This window comes from Chelonoidis abingdonii, chromosome 9 (assembly GCF_003597395.2).
Source record: "Chelonoidis abingdonii isolate Lonesome George chromosome 9, CheloAbing_2.0, whole genome shotgun sequence".
Classification (NCBI taxonomy): domain Eukaryota; kingdom Metazoa; phylum Chordata; order Testudines; family Testudinidae; genus Chelonoidis; species Chelonoidis abingdonii.
In genome coordinates, this window is record NC_133777.1 from 11,716,975 (window position 1) to 11,739,942 (window position 22,968).

Consider the following 22,968-nt stretch of genomic DNA (forward strand, 5'->3'; position numbering starts at 1 on the left):
GGGAGTGGCTTCTGCCACTGTGTCCCTACCCTGGTAGGCTCACTTTCTGAGGGATGGAGTTTCACCAGCACCAGTGTTCGTGGACACTCAACTTTAAATTTGCACGTGTGTGCATTCGCATTGGGAGTGCCCGCGGGCTCATTCAGGCAGGGAACAGAAATGATACCATGTGATTTGTCTGACCAATCACAAACAAACAATGCTGCTGGCATTTGGAATGTTGCGTATCCTATGCTCCCAGCAAACTGTTTGCCATCAATCCACAGAGTGAAGCAAGTTAGGGGGGGAAAGTGTCCAGTGACTGTGACTAATGAAATCTGCTCATGGAGTTCCTGAAAGGTGCTGAGCACGTGCAACTCTCACTAAAGTCAGAGAGGTAAATCCGGAGGTCCTCACTCAGGCAAACTCCCAGGGGTCATCACCTCTCCGGATCAGGCCCTCGATGACTATTCCTTTCCTGATTATGGGATACGCAATTATAAACCTCAGCCATTGGCATGTAGAGAGAAAGTCTGAAGTATAGCTTTGCCAGTGGTGGCTAGAACAGTAGGCAAGAAGGCAGGGGATCCAAAGGAAGGTTTGGAATATCTTGTATAATTGTGGAAAAACAGAACAGGTGACATTAGAGGCTGCTGGCAGGCCCATTTCAAAGAGGAAGGCTTGGAGCCATGTGAAAAGCTTGACTGAAGCTCTCTGGCCTCAGTTTGTCTCCCCCCAGCTCATAGTCCCTGTTGAGAAGGAGCCAGTATTGCCTAGTTTCCACCCGGTGAGACATGGCAGTGTCTGTTCAAGGGATTAACCAAATACTCCAGACTGTTCTGTGAACAAACCGAAGGTGAATGCTGAGCACCAGTTTGTAAGATTAAATCTCTTCTAATGCTGGTAAGTGAGAGGTTATAGGACATTTGTATCCAGGGCGGGTTGCCTTTCACAGGGCTTACAAATACTGAGTCACATCTAGTTATGACGCCACTGTGGTAACCAAGACAGTTATTAAAGTGAGCATGAGAATCGCATGCACATCAGGCTGTGTGAAGGAGAACTTCAAAGGGGCTGACAGTCAGGGAGCCCAGCAGTAACCTTTTGCTAATTAGCTGTCTTGATTTCCCTGCAGTTTATTTTTATACATCTCAGGCTCCAAAATGCATTTACAGTAATGTCATAAAGGTTATGGTAAATAAAAAGTTTCCTGGCAGTTATTACCACCAATCCCACAGGCCTTTCAGGAATGATGTGGCCATGGTTTGCTCAGGACAGGGAAACTGATGATACCACTATCACATCTTTGTCCTGCAAGAGGATTTGCTGAGGCTGTGGCTGGTGAGGGCAAAGAATGACTATTCCTGTCAAGTGGTAGAGCCAGTGAAGAAGATGAGAGCTTGTTAAGGGTGTGGCGAAGGCAGAGGAGGAGACATCAGGCCACAGAAGGCACAGCAGCACAAGGTGGGTGTAAAGTTGTGAGATGCAGGAGGGGGTGATCAGAGAAAGGAAAGGATGGGAAAAGATAAACTTACTAACTATAGACTTGAGTCCTGAGAGAGAGAAAGAGAGAGCGAGCAGGAGGGAAGGGCAGGGTGATAGAAGACGACCAGTCATTACAAAGCCATGAGGAAGGACATACATAGAAGACAACACATGGGAAAGGAAGAATGTACATGGAGACTGATTTTGTGGCTCCAGGCATATGGAAGAAGCCACAGAGATGGGAGTGGGGCAAGGGAGGAGAGGCAAGAGTGACTTTTGAGGGGACAGCTCTTGGAGGAGTTTAAGGAAGAGATAATATCAGGGGTCCAGTTCTGAAGAGCCTTAAGATGTGTCTACACTACAAAGTAAGTGCAGGCTCTGGCTCCGGATTGAGCTCAAGGCCCCCTTCTGTTCACAATAAATCAGCCTGACTCAGGTCGGCAAGCACTCAGGACCTGGGTCTTAGTATCTTGGGGTTGGAGTCAGAGCCTGAGTCAGAACATCCGCATAGTGCAGCATGGATGCATTAGCACGCCAGTGAGACCTGGGTCCAGCAATCCAGGGTTACAATGCAGTGTGGATGCTCACGCATAGGTTTGGAAACACTGAGTCCACAAGCCTGGGCCCCACAGCCCTGGGCTTAATATGAAGTGCAGACGTACCCGTAGAGGCACAGAGCTGATGCTGACTCTTCATACAGGAAAAGATGGAACGCCATGTGGTGGAGCCACTTGTGAAGTCAAGTCGGGATCTGAGTGTCACTACAGTGCCTAGCCACCCTGCCTCACTGTGCTAGTCTAGCTAAGCCAAGCAGTCTGGTTTTGCATCTTCTTTGAGCCACCCTTACCCCTCGTTCTACCCACTGTTACCACTGAGATCCCAGTTCTCTCTTTACGTTCATGGACTATGACTTACGAAAGTACCAGAAGGTGGTTGGTTTGCTGTGATGTTTCTCCCATGGGCATAATTAAACCACACCCAATGAGCAGTGGTAGAAACTCTCCTGCCAACATCGAGCTGTGCACACCACCATTTATGCCAGTGTAACTTAGGTTTTTTTTCAACCCCCTGAGCGACATAAGTATTGCTGACGTATATGGTAGTGTAAACATGGCCTTAATGTTCCCTGCTATCTGAATCTATTCCTAGAGCGTCCTCTGAGATACAGCATTAACTGGTGCGGGGCCAAACCCCAGACAAGAAGTTTAAAGACATGGACTTTGACCTCATTTATACCAGTGTAACTCCTTTGACTTCAGTGCAGTTATTCCTGATTTACACTGAGTGACAGCTGCTGCTTCAGGCCCTTTGTCTTTGAGATATGTCTTGTGAGTAATGACTAATAGTCATGGGCATGGCACTTAGCTGGTGGAACTGACAACCAGTGACCTGGGATCAAATGACTAAGGCCCACAGTTTAAAAAAACAGTGCACAGAAATGTGCATGGACTTTTGAGAGGTGTTTTATTTTTTTTTTTAATTGACCCCAAGTCTTTCTCCATTGAACATCTAGAGTTAAATACTAATAGAAAAGGAGGAGGCTGGAAATTTTGCCTTTCAATCCTAGATGTTATTTGAAATCCCAGAAAAAATTGGGAGATCCTCGAGATGGAAGATGGCTGTGGAAATTAAATTGGCTTCACTCATTGTTCTTTCCACCCAGGCCCGCTGTGGATCTCTCTCTCTCTCTCACTCACACACACACACAGGATTGCATGATCTCATACGGATTGTATCTCTTTGGCTTCTTTCTCACTCCTGCCCAGCAGCACAGAGCCATTTTTACCTACTCGGGGCTTGGTGGCTGCTAGGGACAGGCAGGAGAAGTGAAGATGCGATGTGCAGTTAGCAGAAGAAAATACAAAGGGTAAGAAAACAACTTCATTATTACAGTGCTGTTCTTTCAAGCACAAACCACTCAATATTGGGTCCCAATGGATCCCAAACACAGAAGATCAGTTGAAGAGAATTCAGAGTTGAAAGGAGAGCTGTGCTTGTTGTATTAAGAATAAGAACCTGAGCAACGCTCATCTGCCCCCCAGGATTACTAATATTTTACTCAGGATATCTCCAAATAGCTGTAGAGGGGTGGCAGGCACCTGAGGTGAGCCACAAAACACTTTAAGCAGAACTCTCCCTCCTTTTCTGCTCTCCAAACCTGTCTTCCTTGGTAATGGTGCGAAGGGCTGCCCTGAAGACTTGTCAGAGAACTCACTGCTAACTAAACTCCAGGCTGTTATTTTCTTTGAACTGGAGTGAAAAAAGCCCCTTGAATTTGACCTTTGACTATTTTTTTCAAAACAAGTGTCTTGAATTGAAGAGACAGATCAACATGAAGTGCAATTTCAGCAGAAAAGCTTTCGCCTGCTTCATTGTACTGCTTTGGTCCTGCTGGCAGCAGCTGGGTCTTGGAGTTCTGAATCCCAGCTGCTTAGCTCCAGACACCCAGTTCTAAGGGTCACACCATGACATCCTTACTCAAGCAACATCAATAGGAATTTTACCAGTCTAAGGGCTGAGTAAACATGAGAGAGACTTCCAATTGACTCTACAGTGCTAAACCCTCTAAGCTCGCTTGCCAAATACCCTTTCCTAAAAGGCTAGATCCTGATATTTTCTGTTCTCAATCCCATTCTTACAATTAAAGGTCACTGTACCTTGGATTCTGAATTCATTGCTCTTAGCCCCGGTCTACACTTATGAGGGGGTTGACCTAAGATATGCAACTTCAGCTATGCGAATAGCATAGCTGAAGTTGGCGTATCTTAGGTCGACTTACCTGGCCATGAGGATGGTGACAAGTCAACCGCTGCTGCTCCCCCGTCAACTCCGCTTCCGCTTCTCGCGAGCTGGAGTTCCAGAGTTGACGGGGAGTGTGTTCGGGGATTGATTTATCTGCGTCTACACGAGATGTGATAAATCAATCCCTGATGGATCGATCACTACCCGCCGATCCGGGTAGTGAAGACCTGCCCTGTGATCATATTTGATCATGAACTAGATTGGTAATGAGATACAGGGCCTCATTTCCAGCCTGATCTTAACTAGACATCAGATTTTACTCTCACAATTTTGGTGGTGCTCTGTAGGTCATTTAGGGACCAATTTTCTGGAGCAACCTGCAATTATGCTCCTGCATCTTTGCACCTGCAAATAACTGCAGATGCATTTTATGGCACTTAGGTATCCAACTGAATGCATCTGGATTGCACCAGCAAATCAGCCACACTGACACCCCAAGTGTTATAAAATGTATCTACAGTTATTTGTGCCCACCAAACTGCAGCAGTAGTGAAAGAATCACATGGCTATAACGTAGCCATGGCGTGGCACAGAATGGACTTCCACCTCAAATGGTCCTTCACAAGTCTTCCTTCATCAGGAGTCAGTGTGAGAGGATTTAAGCTTCTTAAATCCCACCAAACTGCACCCATCTTTATTTGCAGAAGCAGTGTCTTGAGACACTGGATTTATGGCGTATTATAACTGTAACTCACTAACAACTCCCCACAGCTGCCTCCCCCCTCCTGCTTCCTTTCCCCCTATGACCGGAGGAGTGTTAACGGCCCACTTCATCTTGAGTGGTCTCTTGAAATATGTGTTAACTACTTATTCTAGACAATCTGTTCTACTTGGTATTGAGTGGTGACACTGTGAGTATGTTTCCCAGACCCGAAGAAGAGCGCTGTGTAACCTCAAAAGCTTCTCTCTCTCACCAACAGAAGTTGGTCCAATAACAGATATCACCTCCCACAGTTGGTCTCTCTAATATCCTGGGACCAACACTGCTACAACAACACTGCATTGTCATCTGATGGCTGTTTATTGGCTAATGTGAAATAATTAGTTGTCTCACTTCAGATCCCAGCAGTTAAGTAAATGCCTCAGAAAATATACCATCCCACATGGCCCCCTTGTTGGCATTCTCCTAGGACCAGGCATAGAGACCGAACAGAATCAAGACTGGAGGTTTTTCTAAAAGATGTGCTCTAGCAAAACTCAAAGTTACAGGCCAGATGCGGGAATCATTGGCTGGGTTCTGTGGCCTGGTACCAGTTAGGAAGGGCTGTTCCTGAGATCCAAGGTTATACGTACAGTATTACCAAGCACATAATGGCTGCTGCATATGTCTATCCAATCTCTGCACCACCACCTGTCTGAAATCATTACTATGTGAAGATTGTTGGTAGACTGAAGTATGAGAGACGCTATAAAATCCCCAACTCAAACCTATTTTAATAGTCAGAGGAGAGTGGTTATCAGACAGACAAAGAACAGTGGTTTCCACTGAATTTCAGGGGTGGGGAAGATAACCAATGCCTTCTTTCTAGGGTACAGTAGAGATACAAGCAACACACAGAGTCCATTATCTTTGTGTCTGTGCGCCTGCATCGCTTAAACAATTGATTAGCTGCCTAAGCACCACAATGGCCACCACCGGCTCCAGATCAGACAGGTGTAAACCGTAGTGCTCAGCAGAAAGCTGGTGGGTGGCCAAGAGTGGGATTTTCTGCCTGCACTGAGAGCTGTGACAATTCTGCACACATGTCGGCCTGCATAACTCACTCTTCATTTGGCTGACACATCAAAAAAAAAAAAAGACATTTGGAGGATGTTGCATCTAAATGATGTGAAATGGCCCTGGTGTATCCAAAGGGGCTGGCCGTATTGAATCTGACACCATGACACAGTGCTGTGGAAAGCAAAGAAGATTCACTGGGAAAGTGTCAGCCCGGTGCACCTCCATCACACTTCCCCTTTCCTGACAGGTTCCCCTCTCTCGTTACCGCCTCGGCTGTTTTCTCCAGGACTGACTTTCCCCTGCCCTGAGATTGCTGCCGGCTTGGCTTCCAAAGATACACGGGTGATACAGGAACACCTTGACGGATACAATACAACAACCATTACTGACAATGGAGGATTAATGAGGCAGAAGCATCCGACCTGCTGCTATGGCTCCAACTCCTCTCTCTGAGCATGCCCCTCTCCTTTCTCTTTGCCATCCAGGAGGGCAGCAAACACTCTCAATAAAGGACAGATTCTAGACTTTACACCATTGTATTGACTAGTTATCTAGACTGCATGGGAGTTCCCCCAGGACCTATCCCTCAACATCTCATTTGGAAGGAGGCAACAGATTGGTAGCATGGTGGAGCATCCTGCAGAGCTGGCATTCTGTACAGTCTGAAACCTCCATGGAGCACTGCCTGCTGGCTAACATGTAAGATGGCACTGGAAGAACTTAGCTGCTTTTTCACCCTCCCCCAACTCTGCCTACCCCTTCAGTTCAGGGTTGGATACTGTGCCTCCAAGTGTTTCCCAACTGTCTCACTGCATGTACAGCAGGAGAGAGCCAGGCAGTGGCACCAAGAACTTCAGGGACTTGTTTAACATCCAGTGGTCAAGATTCAAAGCAGTTAATGCACAAAACGTCCCCTTCCTCCAATCTCCCCCGTACATCCATGCAACAGTGTCCTTAGACCTTGGAAGGAGGGGGTTTGGGGGGCTTCCCTCGTCATTTGCTCATCCACAGGCAGTGACCTGCCTCTAGTGGTATTGAATTAATGCATTTCATACACAGCGCATCTGTTGTGCTGGGTGGGGACGGGGGTGGGGAGGAACGCTATTCAGTATTAATTTCATGGAGCAGCATGTGGGACTTTGCCATGAGCTAGATGATGGAGGACAAGTCTGCTCCATCCAATTCCCATTTCTCCCTCTCTAGGCCTGCTGGTCCCACCCATTCCAATTTGTTCTATTCAGCCATTAGCATGAAGCCATTTCATATCAGGGAGGGGACACAACCAAAGGCAAAAAGAATAGTAATATCTCACCTTTATATAATCCCTGTCATCTCCGAGTAGTTTATTTTACTAACACATACACCGAGTTAATTATCATTACCACGATATTACAAGTATTCTTAGACTCAGTAAAAGGAATACCATATAATGCCATGGCAAGCCCATCACTTCCACTTTTTCTGTTATTTCTACAGAGTTGTAAGTGCCAGGCACTTTACAGATAAATAAAAGACACCATACCTGGCTGACAGACATACATTTCAAAACAGGGGGTAGGTAGTGTTTTGCTTTCAGGCATTAAGGCTGAGCATTTCAAAGCTGCCTCTGGGATTTGCCATTAAAGTTAATCAGGACTGGCTATGTGACTCTCCATGGTGGCTCTGAAAAATCTCAACCTCAAAGTCAGCCTAAATGTTTTAACGGCCCTCACTGTGCATGTGTCGAGATCACTCCACTCACCACAGACTTGCGGCCGCCTCTGGGTGGAACACAGCAGCTGTTTACCAGTGAACAGCCACACCATACATAGAATACTGTGTCCTATTAAATGGGAGGGGAATATCAATAAACAAGAAGCAATTTACTAATTACTCAAGTTGTGATGGGGCAAAACCTGAGGTTACTATTGCTATGGTTGCGTTAATGGCTACAAGTGATAAGGATCTGCTAGATTTTATATATCCAACAGGCAGCATCTTCCTGCAGCACCATGCACCTCAACCCAGTGCCAGAGCCTCAGTTCAATCCAGACTCAGAGGAAAGTCTGCATTTCCATACACAACACGTCCAGTAGCATCTGATTTTCTCTTGGCATTCTCCCATCCAAGCACTGCCCAGGCCTCACTCTGCTGAGATGATGAGAGGGAGTTTTAAAACTTCTAGGTATCAAAATCCCCCTTTGAAAAATTACTCTAATGGCTGTAAGGTGGGAGGGAAGAATGGGGAAGAAAGACGATAGGTGGAAATATAGAAGGGATGAGACAGGAAGACATGAAAAGAGAGGGAGGAATTGTAGAGGAAGACTAACTTCTTTAATAAGGCTTATTTACTTCCCTCAAAGAGAGAACTGTGGGGTAAAAATAGCACGATTTAAACTAGCAATAATAATCATTGTCATAATCATAATCTCAAACTGCTAGCTCTTTATGTACTAACGAGCTTAATGGAAAATGCTTTCCACACATCAAACTATTTTGTATTTACTTAGGGTAAATGTGCCTCTTTAATATCACTTGGTAGTTAGCGCCAATTTCTTTTTTTTTTTTTTTTAAAAAGGAGGCCCATTTGGGCCAAAATTTTCAAAAGTAACTAGTGATTTTGGACACCCAATGTGAGGCACCCTAAAAGGGTCCAATTTTCAAAAAGTTAAGGTGTCTCATATTGGGCACCCCAAACCATTCTTTACAGCTGCGTGTTATATGCCATGATTGGTTACATATATAGAATTCAATACCAACTAGAAACCACCATAGCCTTGCTCCCAGGCAACGCATCAATTTTTAAACTGGCCCCACCAAGGACATATAATTTCTGGTCAAGTGAAGTTGCACTTGGTGCAGGACAAGTGACTTTATAGCATGTTTGCAGCGCACAGGACCTGGGGCTAGTTCAGTCCCCAGCACGATTTAGAGCAGCCTTAACTGCTCAACCATGGAAGTCTTTAGAAGATGCATCTCTTTTAAAAGGGGGCAAATCTGTGGCACTTTGCTCTCGGAAGAGGAAGAGGAGACTCAGGAGAGCATATGACAAGCCTGCAGCTGAAGAAGCCAAGATACGAGTGCTCTCTGCAAGCCCTTCGAACAGGGCGCCTCATTCCCTCTGGTCCAAGCAGGCAAGATAGAATGTAGGGTATCAGCAAGGTGGTAAAGCAGAGGCTGATCCTGCAGCCTATATTCATCCCGATCAATGAGTGTAGGCGACTCCCCTAGGAAAGCTAATAGGATCACGTCTAGGCCAGGGGCACGTTTAGTTCTTATATCTCTGGACAGTCTCAGAAGAGGTTTCATCATCGTCAATTCTGGCGCTACACGATTGTCAGGTACTGCACCAGGCTGTAAATAAATAAATATCTTCTTCTGCCTGGGGACATCTTTTAATCTTCCTGTTATATTTTATACACTGTCCCCGCATTTCAGCTGGGTTACACTGTATCTAATTTGAACATCTGACATATGGGGTTGTATTAAACCAAGGCCTTCGTTTTATATTAATCATCAAATATAAAAATACTGCTAGCTCAATCCTGCTTCTCAGGCACCAGGCCAGAGCTGCTCTTGCTGCTTCCACCTCCTGACGCCAGCTTGAGAGCTGCACCATAGGGGAGAGGCTCCCACTAGCAGAGGGCAGCTGTGTTTCCCAGCTCCACCTACCCTCTGGGTTTCTGCATCCTATGGGGGCTCCACAATAGCCCAGATGGTGGAGGCTGCAACAGACATTAGCCCAATCAATCATGCCCCCACTCCTGGCTGGCCCCACTCACTTAGCAGGCCTTGCTGGCCCCTTATGGGCCCTCTGGTGGAAGGACAGTTGCAGATTTGTGCAACCATAACCTTTCTCCAGTAAACTTTCTGCCCCCAAGAGCCCTATGCCAGGGTCTATGCTGGCAGAAGCTGCCATAAGTGAATCTGGCTCTGTATCCACAGTCAAGATCAAGAGTAGTCAATTATTTTTTGTCAATGTCCAAATCTCTTGGTGAAAGCATAGTCAAGGTCCAGTCTCCAGAGAAAATAAATAAATAATAATAATGATGAAAACAAATAAATAAAAAGATTTCAGGGTCTTTTCAAAAGCATCTGGCAGTCTGGATTTGGCAGTCTGTCTATTTACTACCCTGGTCTAGGTGTTAGACTAAGGTAGATACTCAAGTGTGAGCGTGATGGGAGAGATGACAGATGAGATAGACTATTTCTCTTTCACCATATGTATCTTTCTGTCTATCTGACAGGCAGGCCAATGTACATGTTTTATAGCCACATTTCCAGGAGGCTCATTTTCAGCTGCTGTGTGCTGCCTTTCACACTGGTTTATAAATATAGGCCTGCATGGGGTTATTAAAATCCATTCAAATCCAATGCAGGCATTCCAATGTTAATGTCAATGGCTGGGAGGCACAGAGGATGGGAGTGGGAGAGAAAGGTGCTTTGATGGCTAATTTCCAAACAGGCTGGTTTAACAAATAACTCAGAAAAGCTCAGAGGAAGATTCAGGCCATGGGGAAGAGGTGAGCTATGGATGGTGCCCTTCCAGGGCACGATGCTGTGCTGAAATCCCCACAAATTCTCCCGTCTTGTTGTGGGTCTCCGTGTGAGACCATGTGCTGCTCCTTCTCCAGGTGGGAGCAGCAGTTTAATCTGATCCGCCAAACCATTCTGTCTGAATTTTACTTGTCAGCATTGACTCTTTGCCTTTTGTTTCAGAGGCACTTTCGCAGCCAGGCTCAGGCTCTCTGCCGGTGAATCTGCTGGAGTGGTTGGCTCTGGAATGATGGTCACACCCTTCTTGTCCAGGTTTGAGTCACAGGACCAGAATGTCAGGAGGGACTGCGTTACTGCACTGAGAAGCTTCCGATCGCAGACATTTAAGATTTCACACATCTCCTCCTCTTTTACTGGTGCAGGGAGGTAAACATCCTCTTAGGGGAAGGGACTGTGTTTACCTGTATGTCTATGCAGGGGCTTCTAGGGGCCAGGTCATAATAATAAAGGCAGCTGTAGAATTTGCTCCCATGAGAGGTCAGCAAGTTCAATAGCGTGGCTGCATTTTTAAAAGATCTGGGTAATTTTAGGAGCTATATGTAGTTACTGTTAGGCAGGCTAAGATAAAAGCAATCAGAGCTTCAGGCTGTAAGCCGATTCCTTGTGAGTATCAGGAAGGAATTATCCCTCTCTCTCATATACTCTATTTGTATATTTGGCTACATGCATCATGGGAGATTTCATGTTCCGGTTTGGCATCAGGTACTACCTGCCTGCGAGACGCGGGGGAACAAGAATCTGATCCGGACAGCAAAGAAAGTCTGACTGCAGAATATGAGGCGTGTGCATCGGAATCTGAAACCCTAACTCTCAGTGAGGGTGGTTGTGGAGCAGCAAGTCCAGTTTCTGCTGTTCTCTACCTACGATGACCCAGTGGCAGATATTTGCCCTAATATTTTACATATGGATGTCAGATCACACACTCATTCAAGTGATAGAGGAGAAAACTGAGTTCATCTCTCTTCCCCACCCTGGCAATGCAGGATTGTCCCCTTCAGCACATCTTTGTCCAGACTGGTTTTAAATGTCTCTAATAGTAGAGTTTCCATGTTTTGGTCAGAGATTAATCCCACACTCTTAACAGGTCTCTGCAGCTGGAAGTTTTCCTGATGCATACAGTAGTGGCCTAATTTCATACTACAGAAGCGCATGGGACACAATTAGGCCTATATATATATAGGGCATACATGACTTAAATAATACTAATTTAGTATTTGTCATTTCATAGAATTTTAGGCCAGGCGGGACCCTTATGACTAGGGTCCTACCAAATTCCTGGTCCATTTCAGTCAATTTCATGGTCATGGGATTTAAAAAACTATAAATTTAATGATTTCAGCTATATAAATCTGAAATTTCATGGGGTTGTAATTATAGGGCTCCTGACCCAAAAAGGAGTTGGGGGGGTTGCAAGGTTATTATAGGAGGTTGAGATACTGTTACCCTTACTTCTGCACTGCTGCTGGTGGCAACGCTGCCTTCAGAGCTGAGCAGCTGGAGAGCAGTGGCTACTGGCCAAGAGCCCAGCTTTGAAGGCAGAGCTGTCACCAGCAGCTGCACAGAAGTAAGGATGGCATGGTCTGATTGCCACCCTTATTTCTGTGCTGCTGCTTGCAGAGTTGGGTGGCCGGACAGAGGCGGCTGCTGACTGAGGGCCCAGTTCTGAAGGCAGCAGCGCAGAAGTAAGGATGGCAGGTATGGTATTTCCGCCCTTACTTCTGCGCAGCTGCTAGTGGAGTGCTGCCTTCAGAGCTGGGCGCCTGGCTAACAGCTGCTGCTCTCCGGCTGCTTGGTTCTGAAGTCAGCGCAGAAGTAAGGGTGGCATTACCATGACCCCCCCTAAAATAACCTTGTGACCCCCCTGAAACTCCCTTTTGGGTCAGGACTCCCAATTTGGGAAATGCTGGTCTCCCCCGTGAAACTGCAATGTTTTTGACCTAAGGACATCTGGACTGAGCCCATCATCTCATTTCCCACTACAGGCTACCAAGCTGCTGCCAGAGGACAACGATTTTTAGCCAGGCCTTTTTATTCCTCTGACTGCTCTCCAGGACACCTACGTGGTTCAGAACCTCCAGCAGCCAATCACATGCCTCCTTCCTTCCAGCGCATTAGATAAAGAAGTTATATTCTGAGGGCTCAGCACTAACTGGTGCTATAACCTTCCCTCTACTAACGTCACTTAGCAGATGGAGTCATTGAGAGATCCTTCAGTTTAAATGAACGGCTTGCACTGGAAGGGCCACAGTCTGGGCTACTGGCAGGGTTTTCACGGCTGATGGCCTGGAAAGAGCGGGGGAAGAAGAGGTTGGCAGTGAGATTTCATGGCTATGGCGCCGGTCCCCTATGCCAGCAAAATTACCAGGCTGAAATCCTGGAGCTAGATAGGGCAAAGCTGTTCATAGCAAACAATTTAATTGATGAATGTAGCAAATTCCCCACAAAAAGGCTTTGACTTTTACTAATCTGTTCATTGCGTGAAATCATTTGGCAAACGGTTTATGCAAACATCTCAACCTAGGGGTTACTCCTCAGCCTCCTGTACTTGCTATCGAAAATTCACCTGCTTGTGCTGTGCAATAGTCACATACTATTCTTGCTGTTTTCTGATGGGATGACTCCTAAGACACTGACTGCTCTCAGGGTGGCTCTGCTAATACTTGTGTAAATACTTATCTGTGCAAATATTCGTGGCACTTTCCCTTCCTGCTGCAAAGAGCCTGTGAATACAAAGTTGCTTTGCACGAATGTTTGCGGGAAGTGGTAAGAGAGACTACACATTCTGCCAAAGCCAACGCATGGCTTTCATTGGAAGGTATGTTCCCAGACACTAAGTTGACAGCATTTGGCCAGCTCTGCTAGGCTGGGGCAGAAGGGAGGTGGAACAGACAGAGGGAGAGGAAGGCCATTCATCATAATTATCCAGTCTGCAGTGAGCAAAATCCATCTCTTGCTGTGTCTAAAGAGACCCATCCCAACCTGTTCAATTTAATAATTCTCAAATCGCTTGTTTTCTCCTATTTTGTGGCAGGGATAAAGCCCTTATCCTGCTCTTGCTGCAAGTTCCATTTTACATCCTTGATAACTCAACATTAGACTTTATAACCGTCAATTGAGAAAGCCCTGCGGGAGCCTTTCATATAAATGCCTTCAGGGTGCAGAGCTTATAAACTGAGATAACAAAACTGTCTTTTGTCCTTCCTGTCCCAGGCCTGCTGTCTTAGCACTGATGTTTGTAATTCACTGCCTGGGGTCTAGGTCTGTCTCCGTCAATACACAGATTGCTGTCTGTCTGTCATGCCTAGCCAGTAGCCATGTGTTTGTGACTGGGGGTAAATTTTCAAAAGCACCTAATGGGATTTAAGTGCTGAGGTCCCACTGACTTTCAATTAAACAGAGCCTAAACCCCGGTCTACACTGTGTGTATGTGGTGGGGGAGGAATTGATCTAAGTTACGCAACTTCAGCTACGTGAATAACGTAGCTGAAGTCGACATACTTAGACCTACTCACAGGTGAGTTGACTGCTGCTGCTCCCCCGTCAACTCTGCCTGTGCCTCTCATGGCGCTGGAGGACAGGAGTCAATGGGACAGTGCTCGGGAGTCCATTTATCACGTCTATGCGATAAATTGATCCCCACTGGATTGATCGCTGCCCACCAATACGGCAGGTAGAGTAGACATACCCTAAGTGGCTAAGTCACTTTTGAAAATGGGACTTAGGTGCTTTTGAAAATTTTGCCCCTGGATTAGGAATTTTCCTATCTTTTCCTGCCTACCCTCCCTGACTGTTACCTCGTGGTTCCATCTGGCCTCTATCTCTGTCTGTGTGTTTCCAGGACTTCTGTTTGTCTGTCCCTAGGACTGCTGACTCTATAACCATCTCTCAGGGTTTGTCTATACTACAGCGGCACAGGTGTTGTGCTGCAGCTATGCTGTTATAGTGCTAGTGTAGACATTTGCTATGGCTACGGCTTTCTTTGTCCCATAGTAAATCCACTCTCTCGAGAGGCGGTAGCTAGGTCGATGGAAGAATTCTTCCATCAACCTAGTGGTGTCTATACTGGGGCTTAGTCAGCTTAACAACGTCTCTGAGGGATGTGCATTTTTCACAGCCCTGAGTAATGTAACTAAGGTGGCCTACGTTTTAGGTGTAAACCAGACCTGTCTCCAGGGCTGATGATGCAACACCTTTCACCAGTGCTCAATTTACTTAAAAGAATAAAAAAGTGGAGTTTGGTAAAATAAGGTAGTTGCCATAAACCTGACTCTACTGGAAATGGAGGCTCTAAGCAAACTTATTCCTGAAGTTGTTATTCTCTTCAGTCTCAACAACCCACTTAAGTAATGTTTAAGCTCACTTTTTAATTCCATCCTTGCTCAAATTCGCCTGTCTTCCCAAGCAATAACGCAAAAAAATCTTTTTATCCAGCTGTGCATTTTCCTATACAAATTTGTTTCCATTAAATTGTTCCCTTTTGTCCTCTTAAAAAGCATATTTTAAATAACAGTGCAAAAAAAAATTACACGCTGCCAAAAAAAGAGTACTTCTCTGTGTGCCTTTATACAACAGTTATCTCTCTCAATGGATGGATGAAAAACCTTTAAAATGGTTTTGAGGTGGAGACAAGAAACACAAAAATGCCTAGAGCTCCTCGCAGCCAGACATTTCAACAGCCAACACATGGCAAAGACTAATCTTAGAAAACTAAATTATAGAGGTGATGTGAACCTAATGTTCTCTTTCTGCTTTGTGAAAAAACACAGTTTTGTGCAAGTTGGGATGAAGGCACATACTGCACTTCAGTTTTGGAAAAATCATTTGTTCCGTAATCCCTAAATTCAATGAAAGAATGTAAATTCAATCTTAAAAAAAGCGCACCCAACTTTCTCCTCAAAAGCCACATTTTAGATAGAAGGGTCATAATTCACGAGTCAAGATGTATCCACCGTTACTGCACAGCAGAGCTGGTTGAATACTGTGTGTGTGTGAGAGAGAGAGCGAGACAGAGAGAAGGAAAATGAATGAGCATTTCAAGAATTCACTTTGATCTGTCCATTTTCTAGCCGATTCATACTCATACACATACTTGACAATGAACTAACGTATCTATTGTAGGCCATGTGCAGCTACCCATTAACCAACTGGAATGACCAGCTTGGAAGCTTACAGACTGGCCACCTTCATGTATAATGCATATGCTGCAGCTTCTTCACTTGTGAGTTCCTTTAAGTGCAAATAACAAAGGCAAAATTAGCCAAATGCGTTTCTCAACTGCTATTTCAACTAGCTTTATCTCATATTAAGGCAGGGGAGTCTGCAGGGTTTCCCTAAACTCCTCAGAGACAATAATTTTGAGATCTCCCTACTCTTTTGTTAACTATGGGGATGAATGACTTCATAAAAGTGGCCACTGTACCTGGCCTTCAATTGAGGATTGGCTCAGAGTTTGACTATAGAACACCGCCAAACTTGTGGGGTGTATGGATTGAAGGCTGAGGTGTGAGCCATCTCTGATACTCTGTGGATGTGGTTCCCTTGGTGAGCAGAGATAGATGCAGTGATTATGAGGGTTGGTTAGAGGGTAGCACACAGCATGTTTTTGAAAGTGCTTTGTTTAATTCTCCTTGAGATTCCACACTGGCCTGGCCCAGTAGATGCCACCTAGTTTTCAGCCAATGTAGCCAAGTACATGGGTTACGGTGTTATTGTCACCATGACACTTTCCACTCCTAGCAGGCCCAAGCAGAGCACACAGCTAATCAGCTCACTATTTCATTGCTTCCCTGTGGATGTGAGCATGGTCCATAGTTAGACTGCACACATAGAAGAGGCCTTCTGGGAACAATCCCAGGCTCTCAGGGTTTTCAGAAAGGAGTGGGAGAGAAACATATCTGGGTTGCTGCCTGCATCTGTGCCAGGATACAAACTGGCCCAAGGTTTCTCCTTTGGAATCTAAAGCTGTCAGATAACCCTCAGGCTCTATTTCCATGTACCTTACCTCTACCAAGAATGGATTTGATCTTTCTGGTTTGTTATATCTGCATGATCCCCATACACTGCTTCTCCTTCTTCCTCAGCTGTCCCACATCTGCCTGTTCATTGCAGTTCACTCCTTTCTCCTTTGGTGTGATTGAAAAAGTCTCCTCTTACCTTTGTGCCTGTGTCTCACTGCTGGTTCCTGACATCAGAAAGCCGCAGCTCAGTAGATTTTTCCCGGCTGATGTCATGAATGTTGCCTAATCATCATGTGCATTTGCTGACGGGCACAGGGGACTCGACATTAGGGATCCTTGAGGATGGGTCACCAAGCCCAATATTTGAACTGCCAGAAAAAAAAATATGAGAGAGAGATACATCAGGGACATACAGGAGTGCCACTGAAAGCAATGGATCAGTCACTGCAGAGAGAACAGAGCTATCAAACAGTGGATCGATCAGACACAATGGCAACAACATCCGACATGAAACAACATAAGACAAAGGGGACATCAATTAGCAACAAGATCAGCTGTTGGACCTGGTAAATTAACAGGAAAGCAAGCCAGCCCTTAGAGGAGGAAGAAATCGAAAGAGACCTTTGGAGCTAAAAGGAGATCTGGGACAGACCTAAAAACAGGAAATATTTCAGAAAGAAAAACACATTATGTGCAGGATTTAGGAAAACAGGGCAGTGAATTAAGCATCAGAGCAATGGATAGACCTGGGGCAGATCGACAGAGAGATCAGCAGACATAGAACAAATATCAGAGAGATGGACAACCTGAGACAGGCAGCGAGAGACAGACAGATCTGGCACAAGTACTAGGCTATATCCAGTGGTGTCAGAAGCATGCTAGTTACAACCATGTTTAAATACAGCTGTTGCTCACAGACTTCTGGCACAGTTCCTCTGACCTGTCTGGATGGTGATTTTTTTCTGTAAATTCTGCCTGCCAAACCATGCCATTGACCGGATCGTCTGCAGTATGATTTTATTGTATACAGCCATAAAATCCACATCCATACTTGTCAGAGAAATTGGGCTAGAACTCCATTAGAAACAACTGTGTTATAATGGTTTTAACTAGCACATTCCTGATCCCATTGTGGACAGGGCTCTAGAGAGATAATGTACCTCCCCTCCTCCCGAAGGAGAAAAGACAAAAGAAAGGCATCTGTGAGATGGATGGACTGAGACAGAAATCAGGGACATGGGACAGAGGCTGGAAGACACCAGACACTTGTGAACGACCGAGAGCTAACATTACAGAGCAGGAGCAAGCCAGTGACATATAGCAGGCAAACTGCAAGTCATCAGAACAATGGAGAACACAATTGGATAATCAGTCAGAAAGACCAGGTTGAGAGGTATCAGGAAGGCAACAGATACTTGGAGGTCAGTTATGAAGTTTAATAGCGAAATTGGAAATAGGAGGACAATAACTCAAAAGCAATGACTGCTTTTTAACAGTGGTACTGGCGAGGCGAGGCAGGTATTTGAATGCAGGATCAGTGTTTGGAGTGTAGCAAATGTCAATGAGGAAAATCATAGACGAGATGAGAACGACTCTGGAATAATGAATCTAGTATCTGAGAGACAGATACACCTTACATGGAAAAAACGCTGAACAAGAGAAACTTTGAAGAGTGGCTCCATTTTGGAAACAGCCCTTAAAAATGACCCAGGGGAATTCCACATTAATTACCTCACAGGGATTCCATACCATGTTTGCTTAGGAGAGAGGGACAAAGATTTGCAGGCCTTGCAAATTCCACCAGGATCTGAATGTAATGCTGGGTATTTTCCAGCTCATGCTTCATCATCAGTAACCTTGACTCAAGAGAGACCTAATCTAGGTGTAATTAAGGCGCAATGGAAGTGCATACCGCTATATACCTCAACATCTAGATTCTGCAAGTAGAACTTAATAAATAATTCTGTTGAAGACGTGCAAGCCAGAATAGGATTTATTTCCAGCTCACTCTGCCACAGCGGGATGGGCGCAACAGAGACGGTAGGAGTTCAAGGTAGTACAATTTATTACTGGTACTAACCTAAGCAGAATACACCCAGGGAGCAGATCTGTTGAGCACAAAGTCATTGGTTTGGTCACTATATGGAACTTAACTGCACTTTACAAAGACTTTGCATAGTCTTTTTAACAATGGCTAGATGTTAGCAATTGGAGCTGAATGAACAATTCACAGCGAATATCTATGTCAGTGTTCCCCTCTTTTTCAGTCCATGGGATGTTCACACATAGATTTCAAAGTCCTCATATTTATTTGTTATTAGAACTAATTTGCAATTTCCCCTCTGTGCAAATATCGCTGTAGCACAGAGGTGGGCAAACTACGGCCCACGGGCCACATCCGCCTGCGGGACCATCCTGCCCGGCTCTTGAGCTCCTGCCTGGGGAGGCTAGCCCCCAGCCCCTCCCCTGCTGCCTTCCCTCCCCCACAGCTTCAGCTCATTATGCTACCAGTGCTCTGGGTGGCGGGGCTGAGAGCTCCTGTCAGGCAGCGCGGCAGCGTGTCTGGCTCCGTCTGGGCAGTGCTGCTGCCAGACATGCTGCTCTGAGTGGCATGATAAGGGAGTGGGGAACTTGGATAAGGGGAAGGAGGTTCCGGGGGGTAGTCAGGGGACAGGGGGCAGTTTGATGGGGTGGAGGTTCAGGGGGAGGCGGTCAGGGGACAGGGAATGGAGGAGGCTGGATAGCTGTGGGAGTCCTGGGGGGCCTGTCAGGAGGTGGAAGTTTAGATAGGGGTCAGGGCAGTCAGGGGAAAGGGAGCAGGGGGGCTGGATAGGGGGTGGGGTTCCAGGGGATGGTTAGGGATGGGGGGTTCCAAGAGGGGGCGATCGGGGACAAGGAGCAGCGGGGGTTGGATGGGTGGTAGGTTATGAAGGGGGCAAGAAGTGGGAGGGGTCAGATGGGGCGGGGTCCAGGCTGTTTGGGAAGGCACAGCCTTCCCTACCTGGCCCTCCATACAGTTTTGCAACCCCAATGTGGCCCTTGGGCCAAAAAGTTTTCGTACCCCGGCTCTAGCATTTCATTGGAAATATTCTGCATTTGAAATTCACGCCCTGTTGATTAGTTACATCACCCAGGTGGTACAGTTTCTGTTCCCCCGTCGGATGATTTATGAAACGGACCGGCACAGCACTGTGAATTTCAAATCCAGCAATCAAATGGCCAATTTGAAATTTGCTTTTGGCGAGCAGGTCAGCATCTGAGCGTCATGTTTTTTTTCCAGCATAGCAGTGCTAGTAAAGCTTGGCGGCCGGACCACTCATGGAAGGCAAATATGAGGAGGCCATGAGTGTGACTGAAATTAAATTAATTTTCAAATCTGAATGAACTTCCACAGATCATTGCCCACCTCCTCCCCCACTCCATGATTTGCTTAGCTCTGCCACTGACATGGCAAAAATGGGCAGTGAAACAAGAGGCTTGGCATCATAACAACGGCTTAAACTAAAATGACAGGCATTTTAATGGGATAAGCCATGCCTTCTTCCCAAGCGTCACGGGGAGAGGGGCTCTTGCTGGCGTGATGCTGGAGGTCTGGGTGGGCGTCGCTCCTTCTGGCCTTAAACTCTTCGTAGTTGTATGGGATCGTCTAGGTCCAAGTTCGCGCCACATAGGACCTGCTGCAAGGCCGCTGTGGTAACTCCACCTGCCCTCACTGGGACACAAGGCACCAGGCTGGCCCAGGGAAGTGTGGTTTACCTCTCACTGCACCAGCTTCAGGGATCTGCCCCACCGCCCAGGAATACAGCAATGCCAGATTCAACCAATGGTGTCCTGTCTTGGGCAGTGGTGTATGCCAGATTCTTCAGAGGAAGGTCAACTCCCACCCCTCATATAACGCACCTGGCCCCTTGTACAATGCTGTACCCAGGGCAGCGAGAACTTCCTGGCTGACTGCTGCCGGAGCCCAGAACAACGGGTCGAAGGACGGAACGAGACGCAAGGCGTAAGGCAGAGTTAAGAAAGCCAGAGGGTAAGAGAAGCACCAAGGCAATCGGAGATCGATGGGACAGACATTAGTCTAAGGGAGCCGGCAGCAAAGAGACAGGATCCTTTCCATTCCTCTCTCTATCTGGACAGTGGTAAAGAATGTTCTTTTCATTTAATAATACCTTATTGTTTGTAAATGATCCACCAAGCTATCAGCGTTCCCCTGGCATTAGCAATGTATTTGTGAAGTGAAACACTGGTGCTGAAGACTGACTCCTAGCAGGATTTTATGAAAGACTTTTCGGGCTCCTAGTGCTTTGCAGCTGTGGAAAACAAACACAGACTGATACAAACACAGAGAGAGGCAGAAAGAGCTCTCTCTCTCTCTCTCTCACACACACACACACATACACAAAGCAATTCATCAGACCAAGTGAACTTGAAGCGCTTGACAAACACTACCTGGATTCAATTATTTTTTAAAAGTCTATAAATGAATAATACTCTGTGATACTGAGAGAACCAGACTAATCTTGTGACTCTCCAGTTTCAGCCTGGGGAGGATGGGAGTTGTTGCCCTTAGTATGTTGGTGAGAGAAGGCTGAGGGAGAGAAGGCCAACCAAATTGCTCTTGCTCTTTCAAGGTGACCTGAAAAGGAAAAAAAATGGTGTGTCTTTTTTCATTCCTGCCTGTGTGATGCATAAAGAAGGCCCAAAGGGTTTCTTTTTCCTTCTTCTTTACAAGGTTTTTTTCCCTGCTTGTTTTCTTAGGCCTTGGCTACACTGACGCATTACAGCACTGCAACTTTCTCGCTCAGGGGGGTAAAAAAACCACCTCCCTGAGTGCAGCAAGTTACAGCGCTGTAAAGCGCCAGTGTAAACAGTGCCCCAGCACTGTAAGCTAATCCCCACGGGGAGGTGGAGTACCTGCAGTGCTGGAAGAGCTCTCTCCGAGCGCTGGCACCACCACCACACTTGCAGTTCAAAGCGCTGCCGCGGGAGCGCTCCCGTGGCAGCCCTGTACAGCTGCAAGTGCAGCCATACCCTTAGATTAGAAATTCAGCTCTTCTCTGCCTTGGAAAACTCTCGGGCTATTTTGCTACTAGCATTTTTGATACTGTCTCCCACCGCTGCATCACCAGCAGTGCAGCTCCACCACTGGGAGATGACTTGGGAGCTGCAAAGCCAGTGGCTCGTGCATGCTAGTGCTTTCAACATGGAGCAGTGTGGTGACAGAGCAATGGTGGGAGAATTTAAGGAAAACCCTAGTGTGAAGAAGAGCGATGGAAGCTGGATAATTAGTGAAATGTTAACATCACGAGAGTGGAGGGAGAGCTCAGCTGCTGAGAGGATGCTGAAAACAATCTGTTGCTTGTCTTTGTTAAAACCTATTTCTCTTCAATGCCTAATTAACAATGGAAATGATGTCTTTGGGAAAGACTGAACGCTCCCAAGCCTTTCAGTGAGGTCTGAGAGCTCCCAATACTCATCTCTGAGACATCCACAAAGACCAGGGAAGACCATCCTTGACATTTCTGAGGTGAAAAACCTGCAGACAAGAACCTAACTCCCCAATCCTCCATCCCATTCCCACCATTCCAAAATGTGCGCACCAGATGGGTGACCAGATGTCCTGATTTTATAGGGGCTTTGTCTTGTATAGGCATTTATTACCCCACACCCCCATCTCGATTTTTCACACTTGTTGTCTGGTCACCCTAACAGACACACACTCTCCCCTTTCAAGCTTTCTTAGCCATTAGAAAGAAGCCAAAAAGGGCACTCACCCAATTTTTCAAAACCTCTTAGTGGGTCCTTATGGCTGCCCTGAATGCTGTTAGCAGACTGATCTGGAATGAGCCCAGACTTCAGTACCGAGAAGGGCTCATCCTGTCTTCTTTTCTATCTTGTTTATCTTCTGGAGGTGCTGGGACAATGCAAATGGATGGAGGTTCCAGCCTCATGCCGGAACACTTCCGTTCAGCAGCAGGAAGAGCCACTTGAATCATCAATTGCATCTCAATGTGCATGAATTATATGTGACCCAAAGGTTCAGTATGCTGCCACCATCTCTTTCTCTTTTTAGCCTTACTGGGAGGAGAACTGAGCCCCTAGTTCCTTCCTGGACGCCTGCCTCTCTCAGCTGCTACCCAAGGCCTCCTCCCAAGAACGCAGGAATTGCTCACATGCTGGCTGGCTACTGCACACTGTCACGGAGTCCCCGGGCAATGCTCTGGAACAGCTCCCCACAAAGCCAGTCAGGACTTTGGGGAGCCTCCTCTCCCTTGGAGCAGACTTGTTCAGGGCAAGAAGTTCACATGTCTACCTCCTGGGTCTCTCCTTGGAGCATTCAGCATCCTCTGCCCCTCCGTGCGCTTCCTACAGCGAGCCCACCCAGGCGGGGTCCTGGGGAAGCCACAGGGTCCTGCACCCCCACTTTGCAGTCAGACGTGACTCTCAGCCAGCAAAACAGAGGTTTATTCGATGACAGGAACAGGGTCT

At 46.4% G+C, this 22,968-nt stretch overlaps 1 protein-coding gene across 2 annotated transcripts in view; it reads right to left on the bottom strand.

Annotated features, from left to right (window-relative positions):
• Positions 1 to 22,968, bottom strand: part of ELFN1 (extracellular leucine rich repeat and fibronectin type III domain containing 1) — a 176,189-nt gene that overhangs the window by 60,983 nt on the left and 92,238 nt on the right. For both annotated transcript variants that reach the window (XM_032794087.2, XM_075069190.1), the window contains exon 2: positions 16,676 to 16,847. The gene's annotated coding sequence lies outside the window, so the exon portion shown is untranslated. The remainder of the gene's footprint in view (positions 1 to 16,675; positions 16,848 to 22,968) is intronic.